We start from the raw sequence: 24,465 nt of genomic DNA on the forward strand, positions 1-24,465 counted from the left end.
AGATAGGGGTGTAGAACTGGATGGCCCTGTCTCTGTACACTTGCCTATTATGTTGAGGGACAAGCAGGCCAACCTTTGTGAGCCTGCAGCTGGGGCTTCTAGTGAGAGAGGCCACATGGAATCTCATCCCCAGCCCTGCTTCAGGCTCTAGATCTGACCCCTATGCAGAGGGGTCACCTCCCCCCCCCTACTATTTTTGCCACAAGCAGGACTCTGACATTGTAGTTTGAACAGAACGCAGTGCTATTTTGGTTCCTGCACGCTTGTGTAGCTTGAGGTCACATATGAGCCAGCCTCACAGGAGCATCCTCTCCAGAGAGCAGCTGCAGGTATCGGTGGAGATTGTTGTGTCCATCAGGAGCTGGTGGGTGGTCAGTGGTCCAGGCAGCTGTCCAACCACCCTGGCAGATGCTGGGAAGTGATTAAAGGGAGAGTAATTGCACTCAAAGGGCACAGACTTTTCTTAAACAAATGTGAGAGACCCTATAGAAGCCCCCACAAATGTTCACATAGTGTTGAGGCCCAGGAGTTATACCAGAGGGAACTTTGAGCCATTGAAATCTGAGAATTAAGGTTAATATGGCCTCATTTGTACCCACAAGCTCCTGACCTGAGGTCTAGGGACAGTGGGGCTACAGAAATATCTTATCTAGGAAGGGAAACTAATTAACTGTCATTAACTGCTTAGTGCAGCCGTGTTCATCACAGAGCACAATGGGAAATTAACTAGAGAATGGCAGTCTTTTTTCCTTGTCCCAGCATAGCCAACCAAGGTGGAAAAGTGGAATGGAGGCTGTGGGAATGAGGGCAATGGCAGGAAAAGATTTCTGTCTCTGAGCCCATTCTGAAAAAGTAGTCTCTTAAAAACATAAACTTGGATAGAAGTAAGAGTTGAGGTACACAGAAAAGTGCATCTCCTTCCTCAGCCGCTGACTGTTCAGGACCTATACATCCAGGTTCACGCCTCCTATTGTTAGAACCCAGCTATTCCTGTGTCATGGTCCTGGGAATGGCAGAAAAGAGTGTTAAAAAGGGTCAGTGGGGCACCCTTTACGATGAACTTGACCTTCTTAGATATTTTGGTTAGGATCTGGAGGAACAGTGCACCATATGGCAGAGTCCAGGAGTGGTCCAAAAGGCTGCTGTGGTGCACAGCTCCAGGGGCCCCTGGAGGGCAACCACTTAGAACATCAAGGATGGGCACCACCCCTGGAATTGTGTAGCATGGGTGTTCTGCCTGTCTAGAATTCAAATCATGCTCTACCATGATAGCTGTGTGGCCCTGGGCAGGCCACATACCCTTCTCTGCCTTGGTTTCCCCACTTATAAATTGGTTATCATATTTCATACAGTTATTGCTAAGTAAGGGGCGTTCACACATGGATGCTCTCAGCATCCTGCTTCACAGAGTAGGCATGCAAGACATTTTCTCTTTTGCTTTGCACTTGTTTTTATTCTCTGTAGGTAGAACAAGGGATGATGGAATGAGTAGGGCAGAGAGATGAAAGGAGGAAAAAATGAGAGAAAGAAGCTTGTAGGGTCATAAGAGAGAAAATATGGAGCTCCCCAAAATGGTCAAAATGGACCCACTTCCTTGGTGCCTGTCAAAAGTGGGTCTTCCTATTGCTCCCAGTGCTGTGTCCCTACTTTTCCTCACTGCCACACACATTGGTGGCCCTGTGATGTGGGCAATAAAGTATGGTGCAGAATCATTTTCAAAATCTAAAATAATGATCTCTCTACAACTTTTCTGTAAATCAACCATTTGATTTCTATAAAAGAACAGTTAAGAACTTTGTCTACATGCGTCACACTATGTTTTCTAAAGCTTTGTCCCACAGAACTTACAATACCCTTTTCTCCTTTGAGATTATTCCATTTGACATGTGTTTTAAAGCCAGGGAAGTTTGATTTTATATCATTAGGGTTAAAGCGGGTAAATCACTTGGCAGTTTCTATTTCCATAGCTACTGTACATTTCCAAATGTACATTTATAAACGAGTCTCATTACTAAAGAGCTATTTTGTTCTTTAGTGTGATATAACAAACACATGGCATGTGGGGTTTGGAGCTGGAGTACAAACCCTGGGTCTCTCATTTGCTGTATTCCCTCATTTGAAGAATGTAGATATGAGTAGCTAACTCTCAGTGCTGTTGCAGAAATTTGGGGAGATAATTTAGACAAAGACCAGAAGTCAGCAGGTTATGAGTAACTCCCCAAGTGTTTCTTCCTATAATCCTAATCCATGTCTGGCATCTATTGTTGTTGTTGTTCTTAAAGCTAATCTGAAAGCTTGTAAGGTAGAGGAGGAAAACACTGATGGTGTGTCAGCTTTTCTGGAACATTTCATCAGTGATTGTTTTCAAACAGTAATCACAGGACATTTTAGGAATCCTTGTATTACTTAGAGCAAGGCTCACCTACTTAAGGTCCTTAAGGGGCAGTGAATAATAAAACTGGAGTGTGTTGAAACATGAGGGGGCAGCAAAGCGTCAGAGATGGCCAAGCCATCGCTGTATTGGGCTGGTCTGTATAGGTTTTGGAGTTTAGCTATGCCCCTTTAGACACAATTAGTCCTTTCGAGCATTTCACTTACAAATGATGTTAACTCAGGAAAAGCTACCTCATACAATCTTGTCATGTCTTCACAGTATCACTTTTCACTAAATTTCTAATTGCCACATTTTCAATCCCTTTAATCATTTTCAAATTAAGGGTTTTCATGCAAGAATGCAACTCAGAGAAAATTTAAACTTCTCTATTGTAAAGTTGAGAAAACTGAGGCCTAGTGAGAGTAAATGGTACTTAGACATGGATCCAGGAATATATATCTCTGAGTCCAGGGGCCTTCTTACACCCCTGTAAAACCATTCATCATATTAGGGTAGCTTTCAGACCCACTTTAGAAGTGTATGCGTTGAGAAAGTATAAGAAGTATTAAAGGATACTAATTTATGAGCAATAGATACAGAACTGTATTTCTTGTACATAAACTTGAAAATTAGAAAAAAAGTCATGTCCTATCTCCTCCCTGGATAAGTCTTTATATTTAGAGCTGTTTCGATTATATTCACTGAATATAACCTGTAGGCTCTCAGATAAATCGAACTTGGAGGTTTAAGGCAAATGTCTTTTGGCTCAAGATTTTAAAAAATACAAGTTTTTCTCTATAAGTGATAAAGTGAATATAATTGCTTACACTTTACCTATAGAGGGAGTCATGTGATACAGTGACTAGCATAAAACAAAATTGATTTTAGTCCACAAAAAAATGGGTATAAGTCTCCACTCCACATATTTTACCCTGAATATTCACAACCCCTTAAAAACCAAGTGTTTTCTAAATAGAATTTAGTCAGTTCCGTAAGTAGACTATAAAAAGTAAATTATCCAAATAGTACTAATTAGTTGAAACCCAGTGAGAATAAACTTAACCTTGCATGTTTATTGTTCTTCTAAAGCACAAAGTCATTCCTAAAATCCAACGAGGGGACAAAAAGAATACCAAAGATACTTAACTGGAACAATTATTGTGTTATTATCTGGACTAATCATTTAACATTTTGAGCTTATTAAAGAAAAGACACCAAGAAAGTATTTTATGGTGACAATAGTGATGCTAGGTACTTAGCTAAGTCATTATAAGTCTGTGTGTGTGTGTGTGTGTGTGTGTGTGTGTGTGTGAGAGAGAGAGAGAGAGAGAGAGAGAGAGAGAGAGAGAATAACAAAGAGTGTATGTAACATAAAAAGAAATATGTGCAATAATAATTGAAAGCAAGATATGCATAAAGAAGACAAATGGGTCTAGGTGAGAGAGGTCAAAGAGACATTGGATGGAAATGCATGTTAAGGTGGTGTGCGTGCAGGAGGAGACCAATCCATTGCACACAAGTCCACTCTACTAGTAGCAGGCACCACTTCACCATGTGCGTCCCCTATTTTCCCTTTTCCTTTAATAAGAGCACATTATAGCAAGACTCTGATAATTGCAGGAAATGGAAGCTCAGTTAGCTTTGTTAGGAATGTGATTGAAAAATGCTGAGTACATGTGGTTTAATAACTTGAAGGAAACATGGATAAAGATTGTGTATGGGACTATTTGTACATTGGCTTTAAAAAAAAAATGTTTATTTTTGAGAGTGAGCAAGTGAGGGAGGGGCAGAGAGAGAGGGGGACAGAGAATCCCAAACAGGCTCTGCACTGTCAGTGCATAGCCTGATGTGGGGCTCAAACTCACCAACTGTGAGATCATGACTAGAGCCAAAATCAAGAGTCAGACGCCTAACTGACTGAGCCACCTAGGTTCCCCTGTACATTGACTTTTTTGCAAGTTTTTTTCTTATTTTACTTTGACACTTAACACATCTACTGACTATCAAGTGTTTTAAAGTTTTTAAGACAAAAGAGGTTACTTTTATAAAAATTCCTTCATGAAAAAGACCTCTCCAGAAAAAGCAATGAATTGAAAGATTTTCTTAAATACTTGAAGTATGACTACATGATTATTAAACTTATAATCTTTTAGAGGTATAAAAGTCTGTTTCTTTTTTATAAGCTAACCTGTTTTGCCTTTCTATACTTCTATTTAAATATATATTTATAAATACATATGTGTGTGTGGAGACAGAGAGAGAGGGGAAGCAGGTCTAACACAATGACTTTTCACCCAGGAAGTGATTGAAATAATACTTGGTGTTATAAACAGTGAAAAAAACAAATGTGTAATCATGGGGAAAATAATTAATTGAATATCTATTGCCTGAATATCTGCTCTGGGTATTCTGTTACAACATTAATTGACATAATTAAATGAAACTGCATGTTATTTAGTCAGCCAGTATGAGTCGAACCCTATAGATTGAAAACCTAGCTTTCCTTTTATTAGCTTTTTAACTGTGGTCAATTTACATAAATTCTCTAAGCTTTCATTTTCTCATCAGTAAATTCTAAGTCAGTGATTGGTAGCAAGAATGTATTCAACAAGTGGTAGGTAGTGTAAGTGCTAGAATTTTATTATGATTATTATTATTATCCATTTGGTGAACAAATATTTTCTGTGTACCTTCTATATGGCCTGCAATAGGGTAGGTTTTAGAGATCAAGGTATGAGTAAAATGTGACTATTGGCATCAAGGAATTCACAATCGAGGGGAGAAGGAATCATGAATGATTATGTACAAGCCAAGTGGCCATAATTGAAGCGACTTCAAATATAGGTACTATCTATGGAAAGTTCTTTGCTGAGCTTTGAAGAATGTAGAGTTTTGCGTATAGTCAAGGGACGATCACCTGACCCCAAGGGGCCAGCAAGAGTGAGGTGTGGAAGCATGGGTGCCTGTCAGATCAGCAGACTAGGGACAGTAAAAGACAAAGAGAGTTGAAAGTGTGCAGAGCAACAAAACAGGAGCAGTGAAGACTATTGGAAGCCAGTGTTGATCATGGTGGACTTTGTTTTATGGGCAAGGGAAGATTATCAATCATTTTTTTAAGTGTACTTATTTTGAGAGACAGAGAGAGAGAGAGAGAGAGAGAGAGCATGAGTGGGGGGGGGGCATAGAGAGAGAGGGAGAGAGAGAATCCCAAGCAGGCTCTGCACTGTTAATGCAGACACCGAGGTGGGGCTCAATCCCAGGAACCATGAGATAATGACCTCAGCCGAAATCAAGAATCAGACGCTTAACTGACTGAGCCACCCAGGTGCCCCAAGTCATCAGTCGTTTCTATGCAGCGGAGCAAGTATATAATTTAGAAAGACAATATTGGAAGCAGGATAGAAAACATAACAAAAAGAAGAGACTGGAGGCAGCCCCATCCTCATTAGCAGGCTGTTATCTGTCAAGTACACACTAAGGATAACGCAACTCTGAACTCGGGTGGTGGTGTCTCAGGTGAAGATGAGGGGATAGACTGACAACTGTTTTCAGAGACAGAGTTGAGAATACTTGGCAGTTGATTACCTTGAAGAGTGATGAGAAAAGACGTGAAAACAGAAGTCATACGGTGTTCATCACAGCACATGTATATAAGCATAAAAGATGGAAAACAACCCAATAATAATAAATACTGTAGGAATTCTGTTTTGTTATAAAAACCTATAATAAAAAGGTTTTTACCTGAATTATGGCAAAATTTTAATCATGTAAAAATGCTACTATTTTAAAGACTACATGATAAGGTGCTAAGTGGGCATTAGGCACACATTTAATACATTTTAATTATGTGTAATGGATTAAATTTAAGACATTCTTAGCTGTTGACTAGTAAGTAGCAAAGGCTGATAGCTTAATCATTTTATATAGACTCTAGTGACAAACATGTATTTTTTGGGTCTCAACTGTTTGCCTCTTCTCACTTGGAAAAGGTACTAATGAGATGCTGGCTAATGATATCTCAGTATTGGGGAGCCACAGTGAAGAATTAACTATATTTTCAAATAATATATCCCTCAGATAAGACAGTACTCTATCTGTTGATTGTTGAGCCTATGACGCCTATGGCTTGACTATTGTATTATCCTTCTAGTGTCGAGCAAAGCTACCACGGAAAGAGAGGATCTGAATGTTCACCCAAGTCCACTGCAGCCAATATCCCTTCCTACTGCCCTGAGTTTGAAAAGGGCAGTATTTCCCAAACCTGCCTGACCAAAAGAGATCACCAGGGGATGCTTGAAAACAGAAATAAGAGGATAGATTCCCAGACAGTCCAGAACAGAATCTTTGGGACAAGACTCACAGTCTTTATGAGTGCTCCCAGATGATCCATTTGGGCAGCCAAATTTGGGAGAATCATGGAATACTGAATGATGTGGGTGAGAGTGCCAGTGCACAGTGGGGTCATTGAGTTGCTCGTAATTTGCTGGAAAATCACTGTCTTTCTGGAAAGTGTATTAGTGACATTCACACCCCCATGTAACAAACAATGCAGTCTAAGATAAACAAGATACTATGTATGAAGTGCTGTGTGATTAGGAAGGAAAGACAAGGTGATACTATTATCAGTGTAAAGCACGTCATCATGGTCGTCATTACTGGGCTGCCATTGCCGTTATCTCTCAAAATGTATACAAGATTTTAATTAGACAAGCTTGCTCTTCTCCTAGAAGAGAAGTATCATGTCCATGTTTGCGTGTGAGGGTGGGAGTGGGCTTGGGAATTGTTATGTTTAGTAACTGTATTGTTTTTGTGTTCTTAGACACAGTACCAAGTTTCCTTAAAGAAAGAAAGAAAGAAAACAAAAGCTGCATTCTTAAGTTGCTCCCTTTACCCACAAAGGGCTTCCCACCCATGTATTCTGTAGAAAATATTCTAGGCATACTCAGAAATACATTACTGTGGTGGGGCAAAGCAGTGAAAATTCCTTTTGGTCTAATTTCCCAAATTTTACTGGTTAAATGTGACACTGAATTGTTTGACTCCATGAATCAACAGAGAGTTCACTTCGAGCAGCCTTCTTTCACCATCTCAGAAAATACTTTCAGAAAATCAGTTGGAGATGGTATGGATACTGACATTAATAAAAGGTAACATTTTCTGACATTTAATACTTACTGAAGACTCTACAGGCATAATCTCCTTTAAACCACATGAGGATCCTATATACAGCCACAAATGACAAAGTGTAGATTACAGCTGACTCAAAGGAAAGGTTTCCCTTCTTAAGATCTATTGACATGTGCACAAAAACAAACAAACATACAATCTGTCGTCATCTGCCTCTTCCCTAGGACAGTGACTCCCTAGGAATTTTTCTTGTTCTTTTGTTCTTTTTTTTTTTTTTAAGGAGGACAGAAAATAAATTTATATGGTCCTGTTATCAATGTATATGAATGGATAGTAGGATAAGATGATGGATAAGGTCTGGGGTTCCTGGGTGGATCAGTTGCTTAAGAATCTGACTCTTGGTTTTGACTCAGGTCATGATCTCACAGTTCATGAGTTCGAGCCCCACATCAGGCTTCATGATGACAGTGTGGAGCCTACTTGGGATTTTCTCTGTCCCTCTCTCTCTGCCCCTTCCCGGCACACACTCTCTCTCTCTAAAAATAAATAAACTTAGAAATTTTTAAAAAAGAGAATGGATAAAGTCTATGGATACAGAGAAACCTTTGGGAAACCCTAAGAACTCAGTTACATAAGCTAAGGAAAGGATTCCTGCCTAGGATGTAGAATTCTTGAAGCATTCTTTAATTCCTACCATCCTCTTCCTGACTCTCCTGAAGTACCTCCTGAGAGTACCCTGGCAGGAACTTCCACAGGGAGCCGCGGTGTGGTCTGTGTGAGAAGTGCCTCACATAGAGTATGTCAGAAGTTTAGGGGCAAAAAGCAGTGCTTGAGGCTCCCACTCACCTTGCTTCTAGGACCACTTTTAACTGCTGAAATGGCACTTTCTACAAGTGATAAGATTCATCATGTCTTTGTTTTAGACTCTTGATAAGCCCATCATACCTGTTATATTTTCTTGGGCACGATTTCTAGCCATGAAGTTCCTTAGCTCCCTATCCCCCAGAAGCACTTCCTGTAGATATTTCCGATGTCTAAATATCCAGTGCTTTTTAGTGTGCTATCCTCTCTCTTTCTCTGTGGTTCCTTTCTGGCACTGTGGGCAGTCTGGAAGTATTTCTGCTTCACTGTATTCTACATGGGTGCTTATGACTTTTTCTTTCTGGTATGTTTTTGATATTTGCATATTGCACACTGAATTGTCTATGTGGAGAATCTCTTTTCTGTGTGCCCTCCTGGGTTTGCCCTTTTTCTCTCTGTTTCTAGGTTGTGAAAGACTGTGTTTAGGCTCTGGGACCCAGTGAGGCATAAAATACCTCCCCTGAGCTTTAGAACCATCATCCTAGAAGTTTTCTGAATTGAAAAAGATCAAATGTGTTTTGTTGATTGACAAAGAGCATTAAGTAAAAAAGAAAGCAGAGGGTTCACAAATGCTTGGATAGACAACTAGCTAAAATCAGGAAAGGCAGGAGGAAGGGAGTGAGGAAGAAATGAGTCAGGATGAGAGGCATTTTTTCCTACAGAACCAGGAAGCTGTCTGCGCTGGGATTTTAGCTCAGACACTGCAAAGAGTCCTGGGGACCCAGTTCAGGAACTTAGGGAAAACTTAACAGCATGAGAAAGTAGAAGACAGACTTGTAAAAGAGTAAATGTCTTCCAAATAACTAGAGAGGGTGACAGAAAAGGACTCTCAGTCCTGGAACTGAGAGATTGAAGTTGAGGAACAGGCAAGGGCTTCTGAGACACTTCAAGTCTCTGACTGTGTGACTGTGCTGTTTAACAAGAATTGTTTACGTACAAATATACCTAGGTTTTCTTTTCCTGCAGGTTTTTATTTTGAAAAAAAAATTACACATTGTTGTAAGTTGTATTTGTGAATTTGATGTACAAGTGGGAACCTAGAGAAGAAGAGGGCTCAGAAGTCAGGAGATCGGGGTTTCACGAAAGCCGTGCTCTCCTGCTCACCTGCTTTGTGACCTTCGACAACTTACTCTATGCCCTGATTCTTTTCTGTTAAAATGTGGTGGATACTCATAATAATATCCTCCTAATTTTGAGGATTGCACAAGATAATGCATGTAGAAAATTTGTCACAGTGTCTGGTAATAATAAATGGCAGCTCTTACTAAAAGGTGAAAAGTGCCTTATATATCAATGAGCATTACAAAACTATCAGTAGACGCTATTGTGCCATTCATGTTGATCCTCAAAGTAGTTACCTTTGTAAAATGTACCTGTTTTTAGTCCAGATGCCACTGCTGAGAGTATTTTGGAAATAGTTTTGGGAATAGTTTATAGGCCAGAGAGGAAAGAGTCACCTCATTGGTTTACTGTCATGCTTCACTTTTGACAAGAAATACTATTTCCAATATGATTACCAATGCTAGTCAGCAAACAGGATGTCAGAATAGCCTGGATTAGGCTAATTCTAGAAATGAATCCACTCCAAGGGTAAGACAATTTTGAGGCATTTGGAAGAAGTATAACAGACGTGGCAAGGAAATCCCAAGACAATGTCCTAGGATTGTAGAGTGATGGCAACATATAGAATAAGCAAGCATATAGGTAGGTGTTCACAGGGGACACTTTGAAAGAGTCAGCTTCATCTGAAATCCTGTCAGTTTCTGAGAAGAATGCAACGGTCTCTCGGAGTCTTTTTGCCTCTTCAACACACCTTGTACAGTCTGCATTTCTAAAGATCTTCCCAGCACAGTTCTCTTCACTGGAAACTGCTGAAGGTCCTGGAGATAAAGGAGAAGGCCAGTGTGTCCCAGCCCTACTGGCTGAGAGAGGGGCCCAAGCCCTCATTATTTCAACAGAAAGAGAAGCAGAGGAAATCAACCTGGCATTATACTACAAGGTTATTTCTCAATGTGTCTATCATATTATCACTGAGCACTTACAGTCCTTCAGCATCCTATTCTTTGAGGATTCTCACCCAGCTCTCTTCTAGGCTGGCTTATACCCTTCCCTTAGATGATGGTACATCAGCAATGATCCTCCAGTGCAAGGTAAAACCCAACTCTGCTAACTTAAGTAAAATGGAATCTAGTAAAATGGAATCTACTTTACTTCAGTAAAATAGAATATTGGAAATAATTTCCAATTCCCTGAGAATTAGTCAGGAGGCTGAAGGATCAGGGATGAAGGACTCCATTCATCTTCAGAGTGCTAGAAAGGCACAAATGAAGGGAAATTCTCATGGCAGGAGCAATCTAGAGAGCCTCCTATAACTGTTTTGAGTTTCTTTGTTAAGATGTCTAAGAGTTAAATTCCAATGAAGGGGTCTAACTGGTCTAGTTTGGGTCTTGGGTCTTGGCTAAAGGAGAACAGGACATCTGGCTGTTCTCCCACACTATGTAACATAAGGTTGTACCAAGAGCGTAAGCTATAAGGCCAGATTATGTGGGTTCATATCCCAGCTCTGCCACTTACAGATGCTTTTCTTCAAACACTTCATTTAACCTTCCATATACTCAATTCCCTGGTTTTTGAAGTAGGCATAATAGTAGTAATTTTCTCATAAGGAGTTCAAGAAAATTGAGATGATAGTTATGGAGAACTAAGCACTATGCATGGCACATAGGAAGCACTTGATCACTTTGGACTATGCTATTATTACAATTATCCAATGGAGACACCAGATGATTTCCTGAAACAAATTAGGGTACTGGTAGAAAAAAGAAATACATGTTGGTGGACCCCAAATTATTACTGATTATGGTGAGAAAAGAAGATTGGCCACAACACACTTTATTTTGCTAATATATATCTCTCAGCTTGCTGCTCTTTATAATATTAAGGTTCTTAGGAATGTGGATGACATTTGTTCATTAATGTATCCCTGGGAATCCAGTTCCTCTGAAGGTACAAAAGTGACTTGATTGCCTGACCATTTAAAACACACACGTTTATGCTTAGTTCTATACAGAGTTTCATGATCTGTGGCTCCCGGTTTGCTTATAAGGAATCAAAGTGAGGAATAATTTACATTTCTATGATCTTGGCTTAATAGTAATTTAAATGAACTGTGGTCTGGGTTTACTTTAAGGAATACAGAATAATAGAGACAGATTGTTTTTAAGTGTTTCAACTTTCTGAGAAAAAAACATGTAAGTAGACCCCAGTATATGAATGAGTTGGGGTTCTACGTTTATTTGAAGGTTCATTGTTTGATCTTTAGTTTTGGATATCCACATAGTGACCCTCATCAAAGTCCTTAGAAACAGCCTATACCCCCATTCCAGGAAGGTGAAGATTTCCTAAGGAGAAAGAATCTGAAGGACGACTTGAGGTCCCATGGAAAAGACACTTTGGTCCATTAGAGGCATAACGTGGACTTAGATTTCTGAAGACAAACGGAAGCTCACGATAGAACACTGTACTATGCATTTGGAACATCCGGGTCATCATAAGGAGCAGGACCCAAACCCTAGCTGTGGGGAGCTAGACTGAGTACCGCATACTGTGGCAGAACCATCAGGTGGAACCTCACTGCCCCCACAGTGGCTGCCTACAGAGCCACTGAAGTGCTGAATCTCTTGACTAGATCATTCCACCTGGCCACTGCCCTCCCAACCCAACACCCTGACGGAGCTTCTGAGGCCACCCAGCTCTGGCCTCTGTGTCTAAATCTGCCATCTTTGTCCCAACCCCTGCTCCCAGACCTGACCAACTTTGGCCCGTCCACCCAGCCATACCACGCCATGTCACCCAACACAAGGAAAGCGTTTTGACGCAAAACTGAAAGTACAGGCACCCTTAGGGTTACTTTTTTTGAAAGGTATGTGTTTTTCCAGGGGAACAGCTAGGCACTGTAAGAAGCTGGGCTTTGGTTTCATTCAATAAATACAGAGAACCCTGGATATATCACTTGATAGCCATTTCACTTTGAAGCGACTTATTCTCTGAGCCTCAATTTGTCATCTGTAGAATGTAAGTTAATAATTAACCTACCTCAGAAAATTATTTTAAGGATTAAATGAGATGAATAAGCACCAAGCCTACTTTCTGGCACATAGTAGGGACTGAGAAAGAAATTCTAATTCTTAAATAAACCTCTTTTGTTTTTTTTTAGTGTACATTGAGTTTCAGAGGTAAATGAATCATCTTTACAATTGGAAGCTTGACATAAGGAATGATGAAGTAAACAACTAAATTTCTTTTAAAATTATTTTCCTTTACTAACTTGTCTTCTATTGTCTGTGTTCATACAAACTAGCTGTGCCTGCTAAAATGTTTCCACGGCCAGCTCTTTTCTACATGTTTAAATTCCTAATTGTGCACACAATCTTAGTCACTATATTTTCATATGCAAGCAATTAAGACTCATTTAACAGTCCTCCCTCTGGAAGGTTTTGTTCTCCATCTGCCATAAATCAGATTCCTTAGGAACATGTTTGATTTTGAAACAATGTGAAAGTACTGTTCATTTTGTTCAAATTTCATTTATGTACCATTTTTTAAAGTGATGTAAATGGACAGCCACAAAAAGCTCAGCAGCTGGTCAAAACAAGACATCAAAGAAACCATTGAAATGGGGCAAAAAATTAAAAAAAAAAACTAATATGCTAGGACAAAGCCAAATAAAAACCATAGTCTGATAAACATTTCAGACACATATTGCTCATATTTACTTTACAACAGATTTAAAATCTGGGAAAATAGGATTGCACCCCTGTTCCCAGTTGAGGGCAATGTATGTGAGGAAAAAGAGTGAAGGAAGCCAGAAGGAGAAAAACAGAAAAAGATTAGATTTGCATTTTTGGAGAAACATGCTACACAGCTACACATTTAAATAATAATAACCAGAGGACTCAAACAGATTTGTAGGACACTTTTTTGTTCATTTAAAACCCACTGGTGAGTATGGTTCTCCTTCACCACAGGTGAAGTCCATTTTAGTGTGTTCTATGAGCTTTTCTCTGGATCACCAAAAAGAAGCTATACTTGGCCAAATTAAGAAGGAAAAATAATTATCAGGTTCTATGCTCATTTCAGCAGCACATATACTAAAATTGGAACAATAGAGAAAAGAATAGCACGGCACTTGCCCAAGGATGACAAGCAAGTCCATGTGAACTGGTAACTAAAATTCAGCAAAAATTTTGAAAAGAAAACAATTGTTTTTTTTTTAATTTTTCAAGATTAAATATCACAATTTGGAGATGTAGCCCGCAGAAAATAGTATCCTTTTCCTAAACATACCATTGTCTGGGAACTTGAAACAAATCACTAACATAGCTAATGCAGTAAATCCCCAGTTATATATCAATAGGATACTTTGTCCACCAGCTTCCTAAGGCTTTATAAGCTGAGTTGTTTTGATATCATTTGATGAAAGGTTCTGTAAAAGTTCAAAGTATTGTTGTTAATTTGGGCAGTCACACCTGCAAATTTAAAATGCCTTTGTGCACAGTGTAGCACAATCTGCTTTCAAATAAGACCTTCAAAGGGGTTAGATTCATAAGTGTGACAGATCTCCTTAGGTGTTTCCCTACAAAGAAAAAGTAAAACTAGGAGAGCCACTCCCACACCACCATCTCTGTCTCTTTGAGCCCAAGCATCAAATGGCACCTCTAAAAAGAAAGGCAGAGAAAATGTTAGTACTTCTCTGCTGGAGATCTAAAGCAAGATATGGAAGGTGTTCTGGAAGAAGTAGCACTTAAGAATTATCAATTTGTTTTCTGTACTTATAGACCTGATTCCACTTTTTAACAAGTAAGTCTTTAAATGCATTTGTTGACTGTTCTGGGGTTCTTTACACCTATTTCCTGGTATTGAATAGTATACGTTCCTGGACCATTTCTGGATAAGTAGATTGTTACTAAACTACTAGAGCTAATAAAATTAATAGTGACTTATCATCAACCAGTGAACAAAAACATGTTTAATTCTGTACTCTGGGTTTCAGGGAAATGGAAATGAATGTGACCTAATCCTACCTACAAGGACTTAGCAGGATATAATTGTACATATGAAAAACGTATCAAGAATCTTAGATACTCCCAGGATTGTGTCACAGAGAGTAAGTGTCTTAAGAATTCAGAGGAAGCAAAGATCAAATTCAGATGAGCAATGATAGACCTTGAATGCTTTTTAGATAGTTTAGAATAGTTATGTGTCCCTCCTGGATGATCACTACATAGCTGCAGACATTTAGGACTGCTTCCAGTTACCCAGGAAAGTAGCCCTTTTCATCCAGGACCATTTGCTATTACAAAAGAGGTGATTACTTATGATTTACTAACATTCCTTCATTCTGCATGTGGCACTGGACTTGTGAAACTTGTAGAAAGAGCAGTAACCCCAGTGTTTAGGGACCAAAGCTATAAATCCAGCTGTCACTAACTCCCTGTTTAACCTTGGGTCCGTAATTTAAGCTGGTTTCTCATCTATAAAATGAGGATATCAGATTACTAAAAATATCTAAAAATCCAACCAGCTCTTTTGTGCATTTTTTAAATTTTTTAAAAATGCATGCTTCTGATTGCCTTTGTTTTCTATCATTATACTTCCTTAAGTAGTGGTGAAAAGATACACTAAACCAATATATGAATTCCACTTTTCCCAATATAGATCCTTTAGAGAATGTCTTTGATACCCACCGTTTGCTATTTTGAATTTTCAACAAAGAGTTAAAAGAAAATTCTGGTTCCCCTGGCTCGTCATCCTCTCCAGTTGGCAGAAGTCTTCGTGTGGACTTGATGGTTGCCTAGAGCAACAAAATATTAGGGACAGAAACATGTTCAGGGACTTGATTGTCTAAGTGACTCAGAGCTGAGAGACCTTTTCCAGCTTGACTGGAGCCCATACTTAGCTAGAGTGAGTATTTGTCTATGCCTGTCTGCACCACTCTGCTGACTTGGAGGTGCCTGCTATTTTGCTTATTGAATACAGAAGCCAACCTTGAAACATGCAGAGAGAGGTTAACTGGTCAGAAGGCAGTCTTCATTCAACATGTCTCACACATGAGAGATCCTTAGGACTAGTAAATATCAACAAGATGAGAGGCCGATTGTGGGCTTTGAAGAGCACATACCAAGAACATTATGAGAACTGAATAAAAATTCAATCTAAGAGCTACTCTTCAAAGCCAATTATCCATTTTGAGATAGGGCAATCCACTGGAGGAGCTGTTTGCAAAAATCAGTAGCTTTTTCCTTCTCTCTGTTGAAGCCAGACATCCTAACTATGCTCTGAGTTAAAATGTGAATTTAAAAAACATGTTTTTCTGTTCCTAAACTCCTTAAATCCTGAGGTCATCCCCTCCCTGTGCCATCAGTCTGGCTCCATAATACCAATTACTCCAGCTTGTTAAGGAAGTTATTAGCATCCAAGAGTCACGTCTTTAGCTTCTAGTCAATGTTGCCTGCAGCGTGAATTGGAGGGAGAAGTATTAGCCAAGTCTTGTTACTTGAAGTCCTCCATCCTTAGCTATTTAACTAGGTTCCATCTTAATTATGTGTTTGGTTGGTGTTGTTTTTATACCCAGTACACATTCTTCCCACTTGCACAGGAAAAAGGTCACTATGATTATAATAGCAATCATATACTGTTACTTTGTATCCTAATCGAATACTTACTATGTGTCTTCATGATCGCAAACTGGCCCTCTCAGGGTGGGCATCATGAATTGCAATGAATATTCTTTTTGAGTGATTGGAAACAGAGTCCTCAACCCAGTTTACGTAGTAATTCTTATCCACATAACCATAGCAGCTGTTTGGAAACATGTCCTCAGATCACTTGTTTGCAAGTGTCTTTTTCCATACAATCCTGCATGGAGTGGAACCCATATACGTTTCTTGACATGTGAAACACGTGTGACCCTGGCAGATGATTCAGCTGACCTTGAAAACTACAGCTGTTTGGTCACTTTAAAAACAACGCAATACCAGTGATTTACTAGGCTTGGGCTTAGACCACTCATTTTATGCCGCCTGATGGGAATTGTGACCCTTCAGGGAAGGAAAAACAAATGTAAGACCGTGGAAATGTGTCATGCTGGGTGTTAATATTGTCCTTACTTTTAATACATTTCTTTGCAAAAAGTACAGAGACGACTGCTTGCCATCACAGGAAAAAAAGCAATAACATCCATGTGGCTTTTTTTTTTTTTTAATTTAATGAAGAAATGCAAGTGTCAGCTTTTGTTTCCTCTCCATTCAAATCAAGAGCAGCCTGTAATCTCCTAAAAAGACCAAAGCTTCTTTGCTTACTGTAAAATGTGCTCCTTACGTGGCATTACACAGTGGAGGGTTAACATTCTCTTCCAAGGCAGTCTTCTAAGTGTTCCAGGCACTATATATGCACACTATTTTGGTTCATCTGGAATGAAAGAGACCTGAAAAATTATGCTTTAATCAAGATGAAAGTTTGTTTCTCTTTCCTATAAAAGAGAGCCAGAGTGGGTGGCCCAGGGCTGGTGTGACTGCTCTAGCATTGTGAGGGATCTAGGATTCTTTTGGATAATTCCGCCACCATCCCTGAAGTATGGGCTTTGCCTCCATGGTCCAGGATGGCATGTAGAGAGCCATCACATCTAAATTGCCAGCAGTAAGACGGGGGAGGAGAAGAAGAATAGCACATCCCCTCTCTTTGGAAGAGAACTCCCAGAAACCCCACAGCATGCTTCTATTTCTATCTCCTTTGGCTTATTCAGTCATATGCCACGTGTAGCTGCAAGGGAGACTGGGAAATAGAGTATTTTGTCCGGCAATCCCCTCATTTGGGAATTTCCATCTCCTTTCCTCTCCTTTTTGCCTTCCCAGGCTCTATTTCAAATTCTTTGCCATCCTGTTCTCCTCACACCTCTCAGGAAAAAACCCAACACTGTCAGTTTCTTATCTGCCTGCTCCACACCCTTATCTGAACTCCGGCGGGAAAAATCCCACATCACTCCAAGATGGATTCAAATAAAGTCAAGGCATTCACCTCAACGGGACCCTCAGTGCCACTTGACACTTCATCCTTGCTCTGTGCCCTCTCACTTCTCTTGGTGCTTGTTCCAAACTTCCTCCCCTTGTGAAGCCTCCCAGCGCCACAGCTGCTCATCACCTTTCAGCAAATGCCTTCACTTGCAGCCTAATCAAGAAACTCATTGTGAAGACATGAACCTCCCCAGTTTCTGTATCCTCTCATTGACATCCATACCCATCCTGTTCTCCCTTCCGGTCCCAGCAGGTAATGCAACCCATCCCTTTCCTGCTCGAAGTCAACCCCTGCATCTGTGCCCTCGGACCTCTCCTCGCAGTATCTCCAGGACCTTTCTCCTTCTATTTTCCTTTCTTTTTCTCACTTCTTCAATCTCTCCTGTTCTCCTGCCTCTTTCCCTATTCATGTCTGTCTCAATCATAAAAACAATACAGAACAAAACAATAGTGAAGCCCGGTAACAGAACCCTTGCTGATCCCTTGGCTTGCTTCTTTGCCCTTTCCTTCTCGGTCAAGCCACTCCACCTCCTCACCTCCCACGCACTCCTCACATCAGTGTTAGGAGGACGTCCTCATACACACCTCCTCCCACCACCCTCACTACGGTGTCCAGGGAGCTCTTTTTTGCCTTCTCTGCCCTGATCTCAGAGACCTTTGTCAGAAACCCTTTCCTCATTGATTTATCCTGTAAATATTTATTCAACACGTATTTATTAGGAACCATTCTCTCCCAAACAATTCTCCTTTCTTTTTGCTGCTCTGACTACTCTTCTTCTTATGTCTACCTCCCCCGTTTCCCTCCTTAAACATTCTGTTTCTGGCTCATTGCTTTTCTCATTTTGTGCACTCTCTAGATGCCTACATATACTTATGTAGTTTTACCTTCAAACTTGGTATTCCCCAAACTGCCTGTCCTCAGAACTCCTCCTTGATTTCAGACTCTTACAAAAGCACAGTGCCTGATGATACTCCACCATTTAAATACAACATGTTGAAGGGGCGCCTGGGTGGCTCAGTCCGTTACGCGTTCAGTTTTGGCTCAGGTCATGACTCGAGCCCCACGTTGGGCTCTGTGCTGACAGCTCTGAGCTTGGAGGCTGCTTCAGATTCTGTGCCTCTGTCCCTATTTGACCCCCCCCCCCGCGATTGTTTCTGGCGCTCTCTCTCTCTTTCTCTCAAAAATAAACAAACATTTTTAAAAAATTAAATACAACACGTTCAAAACTGGACTTCTGTTTCTTTGCAGATCTGTTCTTCCTGTCAATTAAGCAGCACTTTTATCCTAGACTGAAACTTGGAAATCATACACTCCTCCATCAAATAAATAACTATATTTTTAGTTTACTTCATAAATATTTGTCAGACCTGTTCTCTCTTCTCCATGCCACTGATATTTCTCCAGATCAGGTACTCATCAGCTCACCCCAGAATACAGAAGTAGTATTTTGAAACTGTCAGTTGCATTTAGCATTTTGTAATATATATATATATATATGTATATATATATATGTATATATACATATATATATATCATGGAATTGAATAGAAAGTAATACAATGTAAAGTCACATCTATAATATCAAGGATAAGTGTTGTTTTCTGAAATTGTTGACATACACACAAACATTCATAGCCTTTTTCCATGAAAATGTATTTCTTACTATATATCAAAACATTTGAGAACCACTTTCTTAAATAGTCTGTCTTTTGTGTATTCCCCTTAACTTTGCTGTCTGCTCTGCAGTGCAACCGAATTGATATAGTTGAAAAATTAGTCTCACAATGTCTCTTCCCTGCTTAAAACCCTTCTGTGATAAGCCTGAAGATAAAATCTGATCTCCTTGGCAGTGGTACACAGGACCACCTGCCTCTTCCAGTAGCCAACTTCTTCCGTCCATGTGTGCCATGTTTCATAGCTATCTGCATTTGCTTCTCTCTTCTTACCATCTAGAACTCACTTTGCTCTCTTTTTAATTTTTATTTATTTTGAGAGGGAGAGAGACAGAGAGAGAGGGAGAGACAGAAGAGAGAGGGTGGGGGAGGAAGGGAGAGAGAGAGAGAATGTGAGCTTGCATGCATGCAGAGGGGTAGAAAGAGAGTGAGAGAGAGAATCCCAAGCAGACTCTGTGCTGAGGATGCAGGGCTCGAATTTATGAACCATGATGCTTAACTGACTGAGCCACCCAGGTACCCCTCACTTTCTTCTCTTAATTTCTTGGCTCAGTTCACCTAATTGTTTGGGTACGATGACACCTGAATCCAAGACCTGCCCTGTTCCCCAAGTTGGGCCAGGCCCATCTTCTCCCATAGCCCCCATAGCTACCTCTGGCATAACTCTAATGAAATTGTTCTAAAAATTGTAGTTTTTGCCTCTCTATTCCTGTTGCCTCCCCAATAAGATGTTAATTCTTTTGTTGTGTCTTCACTGTGCAGTATACGGTGCTAGAACACCATCGTGATCAACTTCCGTGTCCAAAAGACCTGGAGTCAAGAGGTCCTTACACAGATCTCTCAGAACATGTTAAAATTGCTATTAAATAGAGTGTAGAAGCAAAACATAAGGCAGTAGAAGGCAACACTGAAAACTTTGTTTCTCCTGCACAGGAAAGAATATAGAATAAAACTGTGCTTCTTAACCCCTTTGATAGAAGGGAATAACGTGAAAGAAGGGACCAGTGGGAGACCTCTCTATTGTCTTACCTCTGAATGAGAAAAATGTGAGAAGCAGTGTCATAACTGGCCTGGGTTCATTGGCCACTATTTTAAATAACTCGCATGGTCCTATGGAAGGGCATGTGTATGTGAAAAAGATAAAACTCCTTTCGGTTTATTCTGAATGGCATTTAAGAGTAGCCTAACTCATGGTCATTGAAGGTTGGCCTATCACCTCACTGCAAGCCTGTGAGCACACTATTTCTCCAGCTTTGTGGAAATTCTAAGGAGGCATGTCTGTGATGTGACAAGTGCACAGCTCCATGCCAAGGGCACTTTGGAGCACTTATGCAAGGAGTATGAAGCGTTTTCTCCTTCTGATTTGGGCTGTGGCTTCCTATCTCCTCCCTAATATAAGAATAGATCTCTTTGGGGTGCCTGGGTGGCTCATTCAGTTAAGCGACTAACTCCTGATTTTGATGCAGGTTATGATATCATGGTCCGTGAGTTGGAGCCCTACGTTGGCAGCGTGGAGCTTGACAGTGCAGAGCTTACTTACTTGGGAGTCTCTCTCTCTCTCTGCGCTTCCCCCACTCATGTTTGTGTGTGCGTGCTCTCAAAATAAATAAATGAACCTAAAAAAATAAAGTTATTTGTTGGAAGAAAAAGAATAGATCTCTTTAATATCTTTTTCATACTTTACCTACCGTTCCACTGTTCTTTTTTTCTTGAGAGGGTAAGGACAACTAACTCCATAGTTCCTTCCTTTTATACTTGGTCCAATTCCATTACATTGTTTTATGGTCTTGGACTTAGGGATGCCTCAGTACCCAACACTAGCCCTGGATTGTGAGACTAATGAGAAAAGCAAAATGACTTCAAATAAAAGGAAGTGGTTAGTGTTGGGGAGAGAAACTTGGAAAGGTACATCACCAAGAACACTAGGTTCTCTATTCTTCCTACAGGCTATAGCTGGGTTAACACATTTCAGAATAACCAGTCAATTCATTTAGTTCCATCAAATGGCCGGTCAATTCAGTAAGGAGGAAGGGAAAATAAATGGGTTTTTTGGATGACTGGTTTAGCATCATGTAGCCTTGATCTTACTCATTTCCAGGGAATAATTTCAACTCTTAAAGAAATACAACCTACTGTAGGTTAGTTCAATATAAAAATACATTTTAAAAAGGATATTCAATATGTACTTGTTTTTTCCCAATTGTCATTAAAACATGTAGAAATAATATAGTGGGCATAGAAACTTGAATTATAATATGGGTAAAGAAAGGTTAAAATCATTAGGAGAAATTAACTTCTTTCTTTCTCATTCTTCTACTATCTAAATATCTCTCCTTCCTACTTCCTCCATCTTGTTCTTCTTTCGTTCTTCTGCTCCCCTCTCTTCTAACCTCATTAACAGTAACACCAACTCTGTGCCACACTCTGTGCTAAGATGACACACATGATCACACAATTCTCACAACTTCGTTAGGTAGGATTATTACAGCATTTTGCAGAAGAAGAAACTGAGGCTGATAGTCATAATTTCCCATAATCATTATTCTGAAAAGTTGACAGCTGGGATTCAAACCCTGGTAGTTATATTTCAGATTCTATACCCAGAAAACAACCCTCTATTGCTTCCCTTTCATTTCACTGTCATTCACTTTTGTTTCTTCCATAGCTCCTTTTTTCTCGTATTCTCCACTGCATTTTCTCCCATTTTTCCTTTCATTTTATCCTGTCTCCTTTTTTTCCTACTCTCTGCTCTGCCTCCTTCGCTTTTTCTCTATGATCTCCCATATCTTATCTAATGTCCCTTTCCTTACCCTATTTACCATGTTAATTCCAAGCTTCCAGAATACACCCCCTTCTTCCCTCATGATACCTCCTCATTCCTCACCGCAGTGTCTGCCAGACCGCTGAGACCCTGCCCCTCTGTCATTCTTTACAGTTGTTTTCCCAACATCTGTGCATGAGTTAGGAGGGGGGTGTGGTTTTAAGCACAAGTATAGATTCAAGAAAAGCCTGTGCCACTCTGCTCCTATACAGAAGGAGTGCTGTTCATGATTATAAAGCAGTTATAAACGGGAATTTCATTGCTGCCAGATATCTTGCAAATTAGGTTTTTGTTGAACCCCAGATGGTCTCCAGTGAGTTGAAAAAGATGATGCATCTTGCTAAGATCACTACCAGGAAGTGAGCTCCAGGCAGCAAACAGAAACCAACTCTAGGACTGTGAGATTCAAGACAAGTCAAATTCCTATGTATAACTGCAGTAAATGTTGAGGAGTATACCATGATGTAGTACTTGGAAGAAATTCTATTTCACTCAAGTGACCATATTTTCAAACAGCCAGTACAAAACAGAAGAGTTTCATTTCCTTGAATTAAGGTTATTGGGTGACTTTTCCTGGAACCACTCTTGAGAGTTCCAAGAAAGCACTCCAGGTCCCAGGCTACTGGCAACAAGCAGGCATCTTCACACAGTAATTCACGAAGGTCCCGCATCAGCATATGGGAGCATTTCCATCAGATTGGCTCAGTTATCAGAAATAACTAGATCAAAATACACATCATTCTTACAAGGATTAGGGCATGAAAGTTTGGAGGACTCATCACAGTTCTAGAGAACTGCAAGTTAATCTTCTGAGGTAGGACATAGAGTATCTTTCTTGAGACTCTCCTGTTTGTTTGTTTGCATGTCTGGTGTTTTCTTTTTCTTAACCTACTTCTTCAGTGTCCCAGCTTTGCTATAGCTTTTCTAGTTCTGTCTGACTTTACTTCAGACCATCTATACATGTGTTTGTTTTGTTTTGTTTATTTCTCCTGCCACAAGTTACCTTGTTTGTAGTTTCTCATTGACAATTTCAGTTAACTAGAACCTGCATATTTATAACTAGAAGTAGACAATTTTTTATTCTAGGCACATTTATTAGAGGCCATTGTTACTTGTGCGCCCATGAATTGCTTGCCTTTGGGTTAGATCTCCAGACCTGGTCTATTTCACATTTTAGATAATATTCTTTTAACAGGTAATTTTGTGATGGTCTCCATGTGCCAGACCTAAGCAGGGGTCTTAGGATACAATGATGACCAAAAGAAGCATTATCCCTGTCCTGAGTCCCTATAGCCTGGGAGCCAGGAGAAGGGAGGTGTCTATTAATAAAATATTCACAGGGCAGAATGTAAAATTCCAAACAAATATGTGATACAGAGGAAAAACTCCACGAGAGTGGCAGACCAGAAGAAGCCCAGCTTTCCTGTGCTCCTGGAATCTCCTGCTAAAATAAATAATCATGTCTAGCAGACTGGATCTTCTAAGAAGAATCCAGAAGCATGTAAGCCAATCAAGAAGAATGAACAAGTTTATGCCAAACCCCTTTTCTTCTGTTGTTATGCTCAGTTTGCAATGATTCTGTTTAAGAGCTTGAAAGCATGAGCTGCTCTGCTGTTCTCCCCCCCAGAAAAGGTGTCTTTTTTTGAAAGGCCGCACTGGCTCCTCTTCCTTCCTTTGCTCTTTCTTCTTCCGACTCCTCCTTTACCAACACAACTGTAACATCTTCTTCCCAGATCTAAGGCCCTGAATTTGGACCTCCCAAGTGGCAGGACTCTAGACTAATCCATTAAGTCTGCTAGATTTCCAAAACACTCATTCACATTTGGATGCCTGGGGCCTCTCATGTAGCCCTGGCTGTGCTAATTTCTGCGCTTGCATTTTAAACCCTTAGAGTCAGGATTTCACCAGAAGACTTCCAATTAATTGCTTAGATGGCACAATAAAGATATCCAGGTTCAAAGAGAAAATATGCACTAATGAGTCTGCTGTTCTTTGCAAGGCCCAGTAACAGGGAGCCTCCTTTTGGACAACTTTGCCAAGCCTTTGTGAGTTGTAGTTACACTGGGTCACAAACCTATTGACAAGACAAATGCAAGGGAGGCAAGGAGAGACGAAGTTTATCCTGACTTTTAACAAACCTGCACAACCACACGGAACCAGCCCTGGGAACCTGACATAAGAATCTTAAGGACTGTTGTTTCAGACTCTGAAATTCTGCTAAATCTCCATCCCAGTATCACTCAAGGTCTTTACAGCCTCTCTTTGTCCCTCTGCTGTACTTGTGCCTGGAATTCCTACTCCAAGGTTCCCCTGTGGTATTTTTAATAGTGTTGTTTGAAGCTGCAGCCAGTTTCCCCGTGGTTTGGGAGTTAAATGGATACAGTGATGTGGTGTGCTGTAATCGTTTTTGGAGGAATGTTAGGACAAATTAAAATCCAAATAAGATAGCACCTGAAAGAACCTGGTACCTTAGTGAATGAACTTAACACTATGGAAAGGTGTTGACCCCGAATTCTTGTTGTTTCTATTGACACCTC

The 24,465-nt window shown here is 40.2% G+C and overlaps 1 protein-coding gene and 1 non-coding gene across 12 annotated transcripts in view; both read left to right on the top strand.

Moving 5' to 3' along the window:
• The window catches only part of PDE4D (phosphodiesterase 4D), a 1,431,601-nt gene that overhangs the window by 1,250,191 nt on the left and 156,945 nt on the right, over positions 1 to 24,465 (top strand). The window lies entirely within an intron of this gene.
• Positions 13,489 to 13,597, top strand: LOC121016883 (U6 spliceosomal RNA). The gene has a single exon (XR_005784509.1). It is a non-coding gene; the product is annotated as a U6 spliceosomal RNA (small nuclear RNA).

Source organism: Herpailurus yagouaroundi, unplaced genomic scaffold, assembly GCF_014898765.1.
Source record: "Herpailurus yagouaroundi ecotype Mexico unplaced genomic scaffold, PumYag 29, whole genome shotgun sequence".
Taxonomy (NCBI): Eukaryota; Metazoa; Chordata; class Mammalia; order Carnivora; family Felidae; genus Herpailurus; species Herpailurus yagouaroundi.